Below are 18,150 nucleotides of genomic sequence, written 5' to 3'. Positions count from 1 at the left end.
TTAAAATCTTCGGCCAAGAGATAGGTGATATTTTCCTTGCTGCACTGTGTTAAGTTATCTAAAGGACGGGACATATTCGCGAGCCTGTTCCATCCACTTACATTTTCTTTTCCGTTCAAGTCGTAACCAGCGAACGTTATTTCGATGCCAAATTCTGTATATGTGATACGGTATCGGATAGTTCATTTCTACAGCTTGAAAGCATCTAACGGCTATATATTTGCTATTTCTCAATGTTTACTCCTGTCCTATGGCTCTAGATTCATTAGTAAAAATATAAAAACAAGTCCCACTGCCAACAAGCAACTCATTTCCAAATATACGACTGTATAAACGAGGAACATGTTAGAGATGCGAGCCAAATGTACGGGAATAAGGTATGTCAGCCTGATCTGTAAAGTTAACTCACGTGTGTTCGCAATCCCTTTCCTCGCCCAAGAAGAGGGTAAAGCCTGACGTTTTTAGTGGTGGAGACGTAGGATTTCTATTAAGGCATATATTTAGGCTCGAAGAGGATTTAGGAGCTTTCTCGCTGACCAGGGAAGTTCGCAAAAAGTGTCTTTGTCTTTACTTTAGCTTCATACACGATAGCGACAAAATTTCTGAGCAGTGAAAGCTTTCAAGAAATAACTTGCGTACACTTATCCTTTCGCTCTGAAGTTGGGGAAAGTACTTTGCCGTGGTTCTCTGCGCTATCTAGTTTCATTTATTAGCGCTCTTCCTTAAGGCGTTTAATTACATATCAATCATTACTTCATCTCCTCCTTACCGTTGCGTTACTCTGGAGCACCGCTAGACTATCCGGCGGTGGTTGAATGTGAACGTTTAGGGATTTTGCATACAATACATTTCGTAGAAGGGCTCGTGCAGTTCCTGCCCAAGGCACCAAATATCTGCAATAGATGTGACAACAGAAGAGGAAGTGACTTAATGCAGGGGCTTCGGTCATTTACCCCACTAATCTTCATGGACGGTGGATTTTGTGTTAAGCTTTTCTTGCACAAACGCACCCGCGGCTTACAAACTTGCAAACGCGAAATTTAACCGGATGCCTAAACCTAAGTGCCCAAGAATTCGTGAATGTTTTTTTAACGTGTGAAGGGCGATGTTACAACACAACAAAGTTGTAAGTATTATTAAAAATGTTTTGTACTGGCAATATTTAATGGTGCAAACTTAAGCAACAGTAGTGTAAGCAAAATAGTGCTGCAAAAAATTATGCAGGGCATGAAAGAAAATATGCAAAGTTTAAGCAAAGTGCACATCCTTTTTTTGTGCAGCTTGCTACTTCTCTTTCGTCCAAGCCACAACTTAATCGCACTCCTACAAAAGTGACATGAAAGCCCCGTCATCTGAATGATTTCCGATGTCTGTAGGTACCGCAATATGCTCTTAACGTCCGTCAATAGATCGGCAACCAGTGAAACAGCCGCATTCATAATATATCAAACTATGCATGATGCACATAGAAATCAATGTCACTGTTACGGCTTTCATCTGCGAGCTGCTCTCAATATTACCTCTAGCCTGTTGCCCCAGACAACCAACTTGTGAGTCGTCTACCTCTTAAACAACGTGGAGCAATATAAGCAAAGCTTGGAAATCATTCTCGGAATGAGACGTACATAGGCCACACTCCAAACCTGCTGCATTAGCGCTTGTCGGTTGACCTAGACAACGGGAACGATTCACGTTTCGTCAGCTCTCTTCCAAGAAGAAGCCTCAGAATTACTCGTTGATGTACGCAGGGCGTTAATAAACAACAAAAATTACTTGACACGCTAAAACATGTGTTTGCAGAGGAATGAACTGCCAGCTTAGTCACGCCGCAGGGGGGTCGCGGGAAGCTAAAATCGATGAGATTAGAGGAATCATTTCGCGGTGCCTTGCGTTGACTCGTAACGCAGCACTATATAATATACCCATACAAGGAAGCTCTTTTACAGGAATGAATACACGAAAAAAAAAAACTTTAGGTTCTATCGACCATTAGGACTGCTTGTCAAAGGGAAGAGAAAGATAGCGATGGCTCACGCGGTTTTTTTATGAAATGATGATCGTTGAACAGTGTCAAGAAGGGTAAGGAAATTAACAAGTGATTGCCGTTGAGTCAGTGGCATCATATCATTAAGACAAAATTAAAATTCCACCCATTGCCATTTGAGCACTCAAATCTTAAGGCGGAACAGTTAAGAAAATCAGCTCAGTTAAAATGCAGCACAAATGAGTGTTATTTATGCAATAAATATTTATATTGTAAGAATGCTAAGCGATGTGTTGTTCGAAATTAGAGAAGCTCTAAAATTCTCGTCTCTTTCTATTAGACTTTTTAGCACTTTTTTTGGCTCTTTACGTCTGGTCTGAAAGCAAACTTTGATTGATTACACCTTCAATTATTTTTTAATTTTTATGCTGCATTCTTAGAAAACATTCAATTCTCGGTGCTTTATTCCAATATTCCCGCTATGATAATCAAGATTTATTTGACGTTTTCGCTGCACTGGTGTACAGCTTTTTTGCAAAGAGAAAGTTTAGAAAACATGGTGTGCCAAAATAAATATACCAGCATATCTTTCAGGTGAAATATTTAACTAAGGTTTATTATTGCTTAATTGTTTGGCCTCAAAGCCACCGCCACACAGCTTTAACACTGATTTTTTAGGTGTATCTCGAAAGATTCCAGCCACATATAACTGCTTCTATATTGTTCGAGAATGTCGTAGTACCTTTGGGCGCATTACCTCGATGATTGGTCGCCAGCTTCAAGTTGGACGCGGTCGATATGAATGGTGATTCGGTTTTCCTCCGAACGCCGAACACATTTTTTACTATCGTTGCCGCCTAGTTGTTCAGTTCCTCTGCTCGCGAGTGAGACCAACAGAAATTCATTTCGGTCGCATGACCACCGCTTGAGGATATGCTGAAAGCACGGTGGGAATAGGAAGGGGAGTATTTGATCTGACTGGCTGAATACTTTTTATTTATATTTATGACCACTTGGGATTGCTCATTAAAAAAGTGTGGGAATGCGGAAGCATTACTGCCCCTGGGTGTATTCACACCCACCCACACACACAACAGCCACACAAACAGAAGCACGTATGGCACAACCGGGAACGCTGTGCGACAAACGGTTGAATCCCAATTTGGATACGAAAGTCTGGAAAGGCACACAATGGAAGGCACGTATGTCGTCGATTCGGAGTCTTGTGGCTAGCTAGCCTCCAAATTTACTAGCACATGTAAGCTGTATTCAATGAGAAACCACATGACACCACTCTGAACGCTGTACGACAAATGGTTGCGTCACAATTTTAGTTCGCAAGTCTGCAAAGGCATGCAATTGAAGGTTCGAATCCCTGTCGTAAGCCTCCAACTTGAATAGCACATGTAAGCTCTTACGAGAGTGTCATGCAAAGCCGATGTCGCGCTATGCAGTATGCAATAACATATTACGCCATGCAATTTTTCAAGGGAGCGCAATCCAATGCCATAAATCACTGTTTGTGCACAACATGTATTCACGCGTTCCTTCAACAGCAAAAATTGCATTCGTGCTCTGAATTGAACACTGCGAAACACAGCAGTCGATAAATAAGCTATATACGAGGAGGAGTGCATTATGGGCTGTGTGTACGCCGGGTCGGTTCCGTCAGCAGTTTGTATTAACGTACTTCAATTGTCGTGTTTTTTTGACGCAGAAAGACAGAGAGGATGTCTATATATTTGTGTACACGTTACCTATATATGCTTAAAACTGCAAAGATTTTGCGCACAAATGGGTACTTTTTCTAGCCTGTTTTTTAAAGCACCCAGTGTGACTTTTGTTTTCTGCCTGGCTCGTTTAAAACTTTGACAACGCTTCTTAAAGCGCGTTGCTTGCTTCGGGCTAGGCTTCCACTCTGTCTCGAGAGAGGCACAGGTTCCACTTTGCGTATTCTCGAAAGAATAGAAAACATGCATTACAATGTTACATGCACTTTCAATTTTCCGGATCCATTTTACCCAGATTAAGTTCGTGACCTTTGAACGTCTCGGCTTTTATTCTACGAAGGCGAAGGCGAAGACGCACAAAATTACTCTTAACCACCGAGTGAACAACCTCAACTGAAAGGTCAAGGGGAATGGAAGTGCAGTCCGCGAGGGTATTGCCCTGGGTGCACACAAGAAAAGGTGAAACTCGAATCTCGCAGCCGAGTTCAAGAACATGATGATCCCTCATGAGTAAAAATTAAGAGCTTGCCCGACAGATGTTGCGTGGGCGCCTTCTCGGATTTTCTTGAATTCGCGCTTTGCCTTACTATCGCTACCTTCAGTACGAAGAAATTGACTTCGATGAGGCATATAATGCGAAGGCAGGATAAACAGATGGTCGTTGGGATTACGAACTCGATAACCAGATACCAGGAGCATGTTAGTGTAGCAGGGGCGGCGGAAGGTTACGTGGGCGGAGGAGATTAAAAAGTTGCAGGAATATGCTTCGCGCAGCTGGAACTGCATTGGGCTAAATGGAGAGATATGCGAGGGCCCCTTCTGCTGCAGCAGTGGTAGTCAGCGTGATGACGATGATGACAGTGGCTATCGCTTTGACTTTTTATTGGCCAAGAATTTTTTTTCCATGTTGCGCATCTATTTTCTGCCTTACATTTTCTTACGAATTTTTTACACTGGCTCAATGGCTCTCATAGCAAACCCCGTGAGTTCTTTACCGATTTTTATTACTTTTTAAGATTGTTTTATTTGCATTCACATCATCAACTTAACTTCTCACTCTTCTCATCCACATTGCCGCCTACGACCTTTCTACCCTGTACATGCCTAAAACTCGTCTTGCCCTTCTTATTACTAAAATCAGCGCATCTATAAATTAGATGGCAGTTGCTGTGTGTGCGTGAGTAATGAGAGTTGGTTTGCAAGGGCTAAAAAATGGTGCCTGAAGGATTGTTTTCAAATGCATCATTGTCAGAAGCAGTTTACCCCGTGTATAAAACATTCTGGAAAACTTGCTGCAGAGAAAAGCTACGTGCATGGCTTAAATATTTGCAACGAAAACGACAAGCAAGGATGCTTTTCCTGGTGAATCTCCATATCGAGAAGACGGGCGATCGTAAGAAACGAACAATGCAGGTCTACGCCCTAACTGTAGTCGAAGGTGACCCATTTCAACGCGCAAAAGAGAAATGATCCGAGTCAGCTGGCACATTAAAAATCGATATAACAGTGAACTTGAGGGGATATATGCACACATATCAATTTGTTCTGATTAACAAATTCCCGCAAAAGAATGGAACCTAACTTGCTTGTATAAACTGATTCAGTGCCTTCCTCGCTAACTAATTATGATCACATTGCTTAGGAGCGCAGGCCACAAGCCTAACTTCTGGGACATCGTCATGTCTACCGAAACTAGGGTAGATGTCGTATTATGCTAAAACATGTACAGCTTTCATTTCGAAAAATTGTGAACTAATGGAGAGACGGGGAGGGTTCATGGCGTCTGCTTCTGCAAGCGCCCAACAGGTGCAGTCTTGTTCTCGATAACAACCTGCATGTGCACGTGGTCACTGTGCAGCAAAAGACGCGCCTACAAATTTCAGAGATCTAAGCAACCACCGACGCACGGCGAAAGGCTTGTGCTCTTGGTGAGCGCTCTTAGTTCTCTGAGTGCTCAAATTAAACTATCTGTTTATTTCACCTTAACGCAAACAGTGCTGTAAGTTCCTATTATCTTTTATCCTTTATTGCGGTTAGATTTTAATACACATTCGCAGTGTTAATGAACTCAAATAGCCATTGCTTGTTATTTTGAGACAAAAAACAATTGCCGGGAGAAATTATGCTTTGCAATTCCTTAGAAAACGAAGATGACAGCCCTTTTCTATTAATCAGCTAGCTTCGGTTTCCTGGTGTTTCCAAATACCGCAAATCCCTCTCATTTTCGTGATGTCCCTATTTTTTTGAAGGCGAAGATGTAATCAAGCTTCATACTTTTTACATCCCCAAAAATCACTTTAAAACATGTCACTGGCTCTAGTAATCCCAAAACAATTTGCACAATGGACATGTTGTGGCTATGCCCCAACCCAGACAAATATATTTAGAGAGTGGTATACCGGGCATAAATGCATGTTGTGTGAGTTATTACATGAAGCACTCATTGATGACCTAAGATTTACACATATGGAGGCCACTCGAAAGTAGGTGACCGCACTTAATTTTATGAAAACTGATATTCCCGCAACTGCAACTAAGGTTCACTTTTCTAACCTAAATAAAAAGCATTGCTCTTAGATCATGAACCTATAATATGACACGTAAAGCTTTTCTTCCCTAGACTTATGACTTACAGCGAAAGAATACACTAGAGCCCGACGAAAGAAGTGCACTTCGTTTTGACGGCCTTTGTCAGCCGTTTCATGTGTAGAAATGAACGGTGATTAAAAATTGATATCTCTTGATCGCCTTAGATGTGCTTGCTCTATAAAACAAAGACCCAGGAAATATCCTGTATTTCATTACTCGACCACTTTCTCTGCGGCGCATGTGTATAACAAACACGAACATAGTGCCTTTCAGATTTCTTCGAAAGCGAACCGACGTCATCACTACACCTACTACAGTGATTGTGAGTGTCTAATCCTGCTCTTGTTCTTCAGAGTTAGCAAAGTGGCGATATTATCTGCAACAATAACAGCATCAAGACGTCAGATCGAAGCATGAATCATATCGCTTCGGAAAGGTCAATATATTGTATTGTATTCCTAATTTTTGGCATTACCATTACCAAATCCACATTCGCTTTAACTCTTAAAGAGTAGCATCGCGCAATAAATATATTTTTTATCTCACAACCTAGTGTGCAAGAGAATGGCCAACACATACAGCATTTCAGAAGGTGTCGTGATTGAGGATGACAATTTGTTGTGCATGCTAACATGTATTGTGCTTGAAGTTGTAGAAGCGAACCTATAACCAGGTACATTTGTCAAAACATTTTTGTAGGTAAAGCGAAATTTGAAATAGATGACTTTTATAACACGCTCCAAGTTCAAATAGCCGCATCCATCGAAAGTTCAAAAGAATGCACCATATTTTGTGCCAAAAATGATTAATGAATAAAAAATTTTAAAGGTTATGCCATTCGACGCAGCATATATCATTTTACGTCCATCTTCTTGAGTCAGGACACCGAGATAACATCGGCAGAATATAGATACGAAAACAGAACGCTTGAATTTGTCTGTCCTCGGATTCCGCTGTAATGCAAAGATGATATCATCTTTGAGGAAGAGCGGTCAATATATATGCATTCTCCTCTGGGGCGGTGCAATGGCGAAGGAAAAGAGCAGGTTGGCGTATGCAGATTCACTTTAAAGGGTTCAGCAGCAGGGCGTTCACCCGCGGCGACGCTAAAAGTAGCTCGCCATGAGATCCTTGTCTTCTTCGAAAAATGCAGACGGGCCAAGTGCCCCAACTACAAAGCCTTTAAAAGGTTCCACAAATTTCTCTGATATGCGTAGATGAACAGTGGCGCAGTGATTCTTGGGAATACAGTGTGGATTTCTCTTCTGGAATGTTAGCTGATCGAGGCGTGATGAACTGCAATGAGTATCATTTGTTGAGTCCGAGCGTTTAGCCTTTTGTTACCAGCCTTCCAGAGTGTGGCTTAAAGATTAGGCTTGCAACACTGAATTCAAACTCACAAACGCAGTCTATACACACTGAGAACGGCAGCGCGCACCCATTGTGTTCACTCCTCCTCACTGCCTGAGCTGCTGCCTTTATAGCCCAAAACGAGTAGTGCTTCCAATAAGCTAAGAGAGCGTGCCCACTTCAGCGACTCCGTTGTGTGCACCAAAAACAGAAAAGATGTTTTCGGTGATCACAGGTGTCAGCACCTCCTGGATAGATTCTCTTCGTCCGAAATCCAGCCAGAGCATCCCACTGATCAACTGATTACGCTCTACTTTCAAGGCCATTAAAGAAGACTGAGGTTACAGCGCCACTAAATCGCCAGCCGAATACATTGTTTCAGCTCACTGTTTGAGTAGCTATTACAGAAATCATTATCATAGGACGCAAAAGCACTATCTACCCGAGTGGTTTTAGTGAGTTCCATTCGCCCGTTCTGAAAACGTGTTCTTCACGTTTTGTTTATAAGAATATTACCATTGGCCTAGTATAAAAAATCTCTTCAGCTCTGTAACCGAGAGCGCATTGATATCACGAATTCAGAAACTGCGCCTCGAAAGGGCCCCGCCGCGGTGGCTCAGTGGTTAGGGCGCTCGACTACTGATCCGGAGTTCCCGGGTTCGAACCCGACCGCGGCGGCTGCGTTTTTATGGAGGAAAAACGCTAAGGCGCCCGTGTGCTGTGCGATGTCAGTGCACGTTAAAGATCCCCAGGTGGTCGAAATTATGCCGGAGCCCTCCACTACGGCACCTATTCTTCCTTTCTTCTTTCACTCCCTCCTTTATCCCTTCCCTTACGGCGCGGTTCAGGTGTCCAAAGATATATGAGACAGATACTGCGTCATTTCCTTTCCAAAAAAAAACAATTATTATTATTACTCGAAAGGCGCCTAATTATCGTCGCCACCTCGCGGAGGTCAAGAGACGGTGGCGCCGCCTATAGGCCAGGAAGCCAGCTATTCGCGCTGCACTGAATGTTCTTTTTTAAACACTATATTAAACTCTAGGTTGCGCTAAACAGTTACGTGCGTGACCATTTGCTAAAATCTGAGCTTGTCGCAATCAATGAGCTGGAATTCAACGCTCGAGTTTTATGGTGAGCTTCACAGTGGGTATATTGAAACACGTGTGGTGTAAGAGTTTTAGAAGAACGTCAGTTTGGGCTAGATGGTGCATTATTTGAGACAGAAATGGTAATAGCGCTGGAATTAGACGTACACAAGAAAGACTGACACAGGACATGCGCTAACTTCATCTGATTTTATTCACTGCAAAGCCAGCAAATATATGGAAAATTCAAGGCATGCGCAAACAACACCTACACAACAGGCATCAACAAAACCGTTCAAGATATGATATCTCATTCTTGAAAAGGCGAACCGAGGTATCACTCACGCAATCTACTCCCCTCTTCCTAATGTGGAATGCTTCCAGAAGTTCCCTCGCCTTCGTATCTCCACTCCTGCCCAGAATCTTTATCTCCCGAAGCCGTGGCTCACACTTCTTGCATTGCTGGCATTTTTTTTGCCCCGGCCCATGTTTGTAATCGTTTGTAATCGTGAGGCAGAACATGGGCCGGGGCAAAAAAGATGCCAGCAATGCAAGAAGTGTGAGCCACGGCTTCGGGAGATAAAGATTCTGGGCAGGAGTGGAGATGCGAAGGCGAGGGAACTTCTGGAAGCATTCCACATTAGGAAGAGGGGAGTAGATTGCGTGAGTGATACCTCGGTTCGCCTTTTCAAGAATGAGATATCATATCATGAACGGTTTTGTTGATGCCTGTTGTGTAGGTGTTGTTTGCGCATGCCTTGAATTTTCCATATATTTGCTGGCTTTGCAGTGAATAAAATCAGATGATGTTAGCGCATGTCCTGTGTCAGTCTTTCTTGTGTACGTCTAATTGCAGCGCTATTACCATTTCTGTCTCAAACAAAGTGGTGTAAGAGATTTCTGTGCGTTAAGCAGTACTGCCATCGACTTTGGGATGGTGCAATCTACGAAAAAATTCCAGCGCCTCCTTGTAGGCGAATAAGTCTATTCTCAACGGGAGTTCAACGGATGGATTCAATCTGTAATCCAAGTTTTCTTTCCTCCCCTTCCCATTTCCCACACAGAGAGCGGCGTGTTCTGGCCTCGAGCTTTCGTGCAACGTAACAATAAGACGTTGCTTATTGGCAGCATCAATTGCTGCTGAGCGTTGCTTTGCGTCGCCCCAGTGCATGTGCTTTTAGTAACGTTGTCATCGCTTGGTCTTTGGGTTCGTTTTCAGCTCCTGGGTAAAGATAGACAGCTGCGTTTGTGTTGCTCGCATCGAGAGTTGCAGTGTACTAAGGTGGGTTTTCGCGCCTAAGGCGCTCCGCCTTCTGTGCTGCCGCGAGGCGATCTGGATTTTTTTCCACCTAGGCGTTTACCCTATTTTTCTCAGGCGCTCAGAATGGCTCATAGCATTTGGTGGGATCATTTTATCCTAATCTACAGTATCTGAATTTATCTGTGTAGTCCTATCTTGCCTGGTTACTTGCAGCTACACGCCAAACGCTTCTACGAACAACGCTGCGAGAGTCAGGGCAACCTATTGGTACCAAATGCGGTTAAATGGCGATGACGTCGAGCTCTACCATCTGTGGCGTTTTTTGCGGCGGGGTTTCTCTGCCTCGTCGGTGTCACCGCAAGCATTTCATTTCCTTCTCCACCTCCGACTTTTAGGTGCCGCTGTTGTTCAGTCCTTATGGTGCTCTGCTGCATATCCAAAAGACGCATGTTCGTTCCCGACCGCAGCAGTCCCCATTTCTGTGAAAGCGCTACTATGAAGGCGTTACGTTACTGTAAGATGTTATTGCATATTACAGAATCTCACGTTGCGGAAATTATCCGGAGCCCTCCACTAAGGCGTCCCTCAAGATCTGCAGTGCTTTATGGGGTTTAAACCCCACAACCCTAAACTATCCTTTGATTCTTCACTTCCTGTCTATGCTCTTCAGACCACCGAATGAACGAAGCCATGGTCTAGGTTAACGATCAAATAGGACCTGTCGCTGTACAACGGCATGTCGTCCGGGGTGTGGACCCTCCGAATGATGTAAACATCTTCTTTAATAGCTTCGAAGCCGTTAACACAGGAATGGACATTCGAATAGACACCATATATGTTTGTCTTAATTTTATTCCTCTCATTTAGGTGGGATCGTCGTCACCACCATCATCATCAGCCTTACTACGCCCACTGCAGTGCAAAGGGACTCTCCCATATCTCCGCGATAACAGGATCTTGTGCTGACTGCTGCCACATTATTCGCGCAAACTTCTTAACCTCATCAGCCCACCTAACATTCTGCCGCCCCTGCTACGCTTTCTTTTTCGTGGAATTCATTGCGTTACTCTTAAAGACTCTCGGTTAGATTGCCTTCGCATTACTTTCCCTGCACACACCCATTTTTTCCTCTTGATTTAGACAAGGATGCCATTAACCCCCGCTTTTTCCCTGCCCCACTCTGCCCTCTTCCTGCCTCTAACGATACTCTTATCACTTTCCTTTCAGAAACTCGCTGCGTTGTCCTTAATTTGAGCTGAACTCTTTTCGTTTTCCTCCTCATACTGCCACATAGATGAGTTGCGGTTAAGATACAGCAGGATATTCAGTAATCTTCCATTCATTATCTGCGAAAACTTGTCAAATGCTCTCCACCCCATTCTTATTCATGTAGTAATTTCGCTCTTGTGATTAGGAACTGCGGTCACTATCTGCATTGTATGGAACTGTTCTCTTAAAACTTCCAGCCCTTTGATACCAATTGTAAAGTGCTGTTACTTTCCGAGTCTGTGTAACATTGCTATGGTTTTCTGCGTATTAATTTAAGACCCACCTTTATGGTCTCCCTGTTTACCCTAGCAGACACAGCGAACTGTGGCATATTCCAACATGCTGCATAATAATTGGTATATATAGCCTAGCAAACATGCTGCCCCATCTTTGAAATACGTTTCATGCCGCAAACGTTGTTGTATCACGAGCATGCCGCGAAAATACACAGGATCTATGTGCTACTATTTAGATTTCATTATGCTTTCACTGCTTCCTTATCTCTTTCGCTCCATAAAGTGTTGACTTGATTCGAATAACCAAGGACATGTTTTTCTCTACAGTATATTTTCTGTTGCTTTTTTGTTATCATTTTTTGTGTACGCTTCATTTCGTCATTGTCTTTTCTAATGATTTTTGTGTATGTATGTTGCCTGCAGCCCTGCAATGTAGGGGCCGAGGAGCATGTCAAGTTACAATTTCTGGGTTTTTTCCCTCGACCCTCACCATGTATACATGGGAAAATAAAATTGAATTTAATTGAATAATTGGTCGAGCAAGTTTTTGCAATGTTTGCGAGCTTCTGCGAAGTGAAAGAAGTAAATAAAAATAAATGAAATATCCGCGACTGGGATGCAAACCATCTTTGCGCGAACAGACCATTTTCGCTGATTGCTGCACCAGAGCACTAGGCTATCACCGCAGAAGAACGCGCCTTGTGTTACACTGCAACCCAATCTCGCGCTGTGCATTTCACATCGTCTTGTTCATCAGATAATAGTACTATCAAACTAATATTCTCGCTTTGATCTATGGGGTGGTAGTGATAAAGAGACGGGTGCTACATTAGTTTGCGTATAAAACGTTTTGACTAATCAAGGCACTAGAGAATTGCGCGTTAGCGTTGCAACATTGCTCCTGAAACGAGGCACTTGAGCATAGGTCGCAGGCATACATTTGGTAAATTGGCACTGGAGATAAAAAATTGTGAAGACACGCATAACTAGCTTGCTAGGTCAGTGAACTCTTCAATCGTGCTTTCAGGTACGCGGCGGCGATGTCAATCTTCAAAAAACTGTGCTTTCGCGCACAATTTCGTACTTAGCAATGCTAAGCCGCCAGCGATATTTTAAGTTACTCTCCATTATCTCTCTGAACAACTGCCCCCAATACGGACCTCTAAATACCTCTTGTAAACATGCGGTGAATAGCATTGGCGAGATTGTGTCTCCCTGCCTTACACCTTTCCTTACTCAAATTTTATTGTTAAATTTATGAAGAGAGTAACTCTGCAGCCGTTATTGATATAATTAATGATTTTACATAAACCTCTATAACACCCTGATTCCGCATTGCCTGCATGACAGCTGATGTTTCGACTGTTTCAAATGCTTTCGCGTAATCCATCAAGGCTATATAAAGGCTGTGCCAACTGAAAGTTGTGTTTTCAAAAATTGGGCTTTATGATTTCGAAGAACGCTTTTTACGAGGCAGCAATGCCAGTGGTGTAATACGTCATAATACAGCTAAAACGTGCTAACAGCAGGCATGTTAACTACTATTGAATGAATAACTTCTTAACTATTATTGTTAGACTATTTAATTGCTGACAGGCGTGCAGCACACGGTAAACTATATAAATATGAGATGTAAAATTTCGGAATGCGGTTACCCTAGGCTCTGTGGCCGCACAAATTTTTGGCTATTTCGACGAGTTATGTGCACTGAAGAAGTTGCTTTGCCAGCGCACTTCTCGAAAGCGCATGTCTTTGGTGCGATGTAGCCAAAATTTTGGGTTGATTATACTCTGCGCATTTCTCTATCTCTTTGCTGATATTGTGAATATGGTCGATTGTTGAGTCTCCTTTCCGTAAGCCTTCCTGATTATTTGGGTTACTCAAGTGTAAATTTGTTTATTACACGCTTCCATAGTAAATACTTTATAGGCAACGGACAGTAAGATGATCGGCGCGTCATTTTTCAAACTTTGACATCTTTTCTTTTTTATGGATTAAGATTATGTTTGTGTTTTCACAAGTGTATGGTGCGCTAGAGGTCAAAGCGATGGCCGCCTCCTGTGGTTTACTCATTTGTTTATTTATACAAAATGCTGGAGCGCCTTAAGGGTATTATTGCAGGGGGGACATAGTAGTAAATCATACGCCTAAGAAGACTGGTGTTTTAAACGCGATGTCGCGCAGTTCAACACAGAAATTAAAAAAAAAAACACTCCGCACCTACAACGTACTCCATCAGCAGAACATGATATGGCCACCCTGGGTAGTTCTTAGCCACATGCTCTCATATTGTTACCGAGAGGTGAGAGTAGGAAGCGCTTCAGTAGGCAGATAAGTACAAAGTACGGCTGGCACGGCGCAGCCCAAGAACCGAGGCACGAGCGGCGAAATCATAGACGACCACGCAGGGCGCCAGCAATACTATCTGACCGCATGGCGGCGCCACAATGTGGCGAGCGGTGTGGCATTACCCCTCCGCATTGAAATACATCAACTCGATGCCACAGGAATAAGCAAAAAAAGAAGTGTAAGCACGGCGAAGAGGAGTTCAACCGAGGCCCGGCAGGAGTCCTCGCGGGCGTGGTAGGGCCTCATTCTTGCGATGTGTTCGTCTGGAGGAGCGAACAGTGTCTCGCGGTAGCCCTTCGTACGTCAGGTCACTTAGTTTGCGCAGTGCGTCTTATGGGCCGAAGTACCGGTGTAGAAGCTTTTTTGAGCGACCTCGCTGTCGGATTGGGAGTCCAGACCCAAACCTGATCTCCGGGACGGTAGACTGCCTCCATGAGATGAAGATTGTAGCGCGGGGCTTTACGTGCATGCTGGGCAAGGGTGCGCTGCAGGGTCAGCTGGCGGGCGACGTCTGCGTTCCGAACGAAGTCATCAGCGCCTGCGACGGATGGGTGAGCGACGACGTCGGGCAGTAATATGGCGTCGAGAATAGTTGTGACTTCGCGACCGTGTACCGAGCAGAATGGCGTGAAGCGCGTCGTCTTTTGAAGAACAGTGTATTATGCGAACGTCACGTACGGCATTGTTTGGTCCCAGTTTCTACGTACCCCCTTTGTCAAAAGTAACCGAGCAGTGAGGTTTCGTTTCTTAGCCTTGTACCGGAGCCGGTACGGTGTTCCTACAATTCAAAATGTGTCGACAGGTGAGGACAAACGGTCCTCCTACCTCACCCAGATTTGCAGCTTAAGAGCTGCCCCAATTGCGCCGCTACACGGCTAAGAAGCAACACCCCGTTGCTCGGTTATTTTGACAAGACGGTACATAGAACTCATATCGGCGAGGTTCTCATTGAGGCTCTCGGTCAGTCGGTTTGTGGTAGTAGGGAGTTGCTTTGTGTTGACTGGAGCACTGCGCCCCTAACTTATTGCGTGAGTGCTGATGTAAATGCGCTACCGCTGTCAGAACAACTGCAGGGGCACCATGACGAAGACCGATGCTACGAACGAAGTTGACGATTTTGGCAGCGGTGCCGTCGGGGAGGGCTTTCGTGTCACAGTATCGGGTGATGTAGTCAGGGGCGACCACAATGTATATGTTACCCAGTTTTTATGTCGGAAAGAGAACTAACAAGTCCATTTCAACCTTATGAAAAGGAACGCGAGGGGGATCAATCTGTCGCAGCAGTCCGGCCGGCTTGGAGGTGGGGTCTTTCGGCGTTAACGTTCGCGGGAGTCTTAACGTATCGGTGGATATTTTCATGTTGTCTCGGCTAGTAATACCTCTGACGTACCCGCTCAAACGTTCTAGAAAAGCCAAGGTGCCCGGAAGGAAGTTCGTCGTGGCATGCGTGCAGAACTTCGTCAAGGAGCACCACCGGAACCACAAGCAGGTATGGTGTGTCCGTGGGGCGTAGCTCCGCTTGTAGAGAACACCATCCCACAAGAAAAACGACCACAGCCCGCGCTAGAAGAGACAGGGTGGGGACGGGGCAGTTCCTTGGATGCACTCTATGAGGGGCCGTAGCTGGGCGTCGTTTCTCTGTTGTTCAGCTAGGGCGGACGTCGTTCAGCACGGCTCCACCAAAATGTCACCGAGAGGTGAGAGTAAATTGGAAGCGCTTTATTAGTCCCCAATATGTATAAAGCCCGGCAGGCACGGTGCAGCCGAAGCACCGAGGCACGAGCGCCGAAATCAAAGACGACCACGCGGGGCAGCAGCAATCTTATCTGACCGCGTGGCGGCGGAACGAAGCGACCAGTGGTATTGCAATGTGACTATGCCAATTAACCCTAAATGACGGAAACCTGCAGTCAACGAAACCAAGTAGCATAGGGGTGTCTTTTCAATTCTGTTGTTTTTATCAATGATAGAATAATAAAATCGAAGAAAAAGAACCACATGACGCCTGGGGGGATCCGAAACGGCGACTTCCGAATTTCGGGTCCGGAGCTCTACCAACTAGCCATCGGCGAACGCTGTCCAATGTTCCGCTTTCGGGGGTATTTACCTGTAGGGTCACCGAACCTTGAGAGCGTTCTCCAGCGGCACCCTCATCCATACCAGTGGACGTAGTACAGTCTGCGTCACTCTTGTGTAGAGCGCTCGAGCAGTGCGTACCAGGCAACAAAAAATGTAATTTAAGAGTGGCCCCTGATTTCTTGGCTAAGCGCTCGTGTCTACTTTGTTTGCTGGTCTACCTGGCACTACTTCCGCGGAAGTGGTGGTTCTGGAACGCAGCAGCTGCGACGAGATGAGGATCTGTTTGCACGAAATCGCACCGTCCGAGCGCTTTACATGAAGGGGATGCAGACTGTACGTCCTGTACAACCGCGAGTGCGACATGGGTACGAGTTCGAACGGGTAGGGCGGAAGCTGTGGGAGAAAACTCTTATACTACCAGCGGCATCAAGACTGCCAGATTCGATACCGTCGATGAACTATTCAGAAGGCAAGAAAACCAGCACCTCTTTGCATTCTTAGCGTTAATAACTTTCACACGGCTGTTGAAGTTTTTTATTTCATAACATATTTTACCGACTGCCTTCATAATTTCAACTACTGTGTTCGTGAAGAATTCCATTTTTATTTCTATTTCTATTTGTGGCACCATGTAGCACTTCCGGGAGCGTTATTAAGTGCATGCATTATATTTCATGTTTGCCAATCAGCTTTACTTTGTTTCTGTTAGTATCAATCTTTATTTTATTGCATCATTAACTGAAATTTTCGTATATTTCCTCGTTTTGGTTTTGCATTGCTTTTTTTTCTGCCTCCTGTCAACAATTTATTTTGTACCATAAGGATAAAATGAATAAATAAATAAACAAGGATAAACTTTAGAAAGTAATACAATGAAAAGTGACACTATGTAAAATACAAGAGGAGAACAAAGTAAATAATTTCGGTGACAGTGAAGAATTTCAAATTTCCGAAACAGAAAAATTTATGAGCTCGTAAATTGTAAGTAAAGTTACCGTGCTGGCACAGAAAGCATTACAGAAGTTGCATAACACCGAGCCGGTACCTGCATTCCGTTTCCTTTACTTTGTATGCGCGACAGTCACGAAGGCATATCTCCGAACACACTGCGCATCAACTGGGACGGAACTTAACATAGCTAGAACAATGTATCCTGCTACCTTTGGGACGTACACCCAAGAACATAGACGTCCGTGAACGACATCAGAATAGTGCGGCCTCGACAAAACTCGATCAGCATGTGTGTCATGTAAAGGAAGAAACTCAGACAGCAGCGCCAGTACCTTTTGTAGTAACAGAGCACTTGCGTCAGCAGTTCGGTGCGTCGCTGCACAGCATTCAACCACCCTTCTGTGCTCATAAAGATGGAGAGCAGCCGCTCACGTCTGCCATATTCGCAGAGGTAAATTACACCAAATCCCCTTCCCCCTCTTAGAACTACAAGGCGCTGCTACGGTAACTGCGGTTTCGTCTGTTGTCTGGGCAGCGAAGGAAGCGCTAAGGTAAAGAAACGCGCTATCCGTGAGTATTAACTGCAAAAGGTAAGCATGGGCCAAATGGAATCATTCGTTTTGCGTTTACAAGTTCTATCTCCGTTCCTCTCGTCGACAGGAAATATAAAGAAACGAAGCAAGAAAAATTGGAAATTCACTTGTAGAAACAAGCTGTATCGCGGTACCCGCCTAAATCATCGGCAAAAAAATTAATCCGAGAAAACGACAAGACAAAAGAAATAATGAGGACGCAGCCACATACATAGTAGCAAACCCTCGATTTGCACGTAGGCAGTGATTGCGGAAGATGATGGGACTAAGTTTTTATCAAAAAAGGCGAAAATTCCACTGTCCTCAAGCCAGATACAATGACGTCATGATGACTGTTAGCCATTCGCGGGGGACCTTGTTTTTCGTGTTTCTGTTGCAGCAATATGAAGTCGTTAAGAATCGCGCTCGGGCTCTCTCGTTTCTTTCGCTCTTACGGCAGAGGTGACATAGTTTTATTGCAGTATCTGCTGGTCATCCGACGACACGGAAAACAAAATAAAAATAATGTGCAACAAAAACATTCATTTCAACTTTCTCACAAGCGATGTAGTTTGCATACCTGATCTTTCATTCGCGCTCAGTTATTTGCATCCTACCAAGGAAGATAGCACAGCACAAGGTCTTTGACCCAGCATTGCTTACTGGCCTGTACAATCAGACAAACATTGCTG

Source organism: Amblyomma americanum, chromosome 9 (genome assembly GCF_052857255.1).
Source record: "Amblyomma americanum isolate KBUSLIRL-KWMA chromosome 9, ASM5285725v1, whole genome shotgun sequence".
NCBI classification, from domain to species: Eukaryota; Metazoa; Arthropoda; class Arachnida; order Ixodida; family Ixodidae; genus Amblyomma; species Amblyomma americanum.
Note: the sequence above shows the minus strand (reverse complement) of the source record.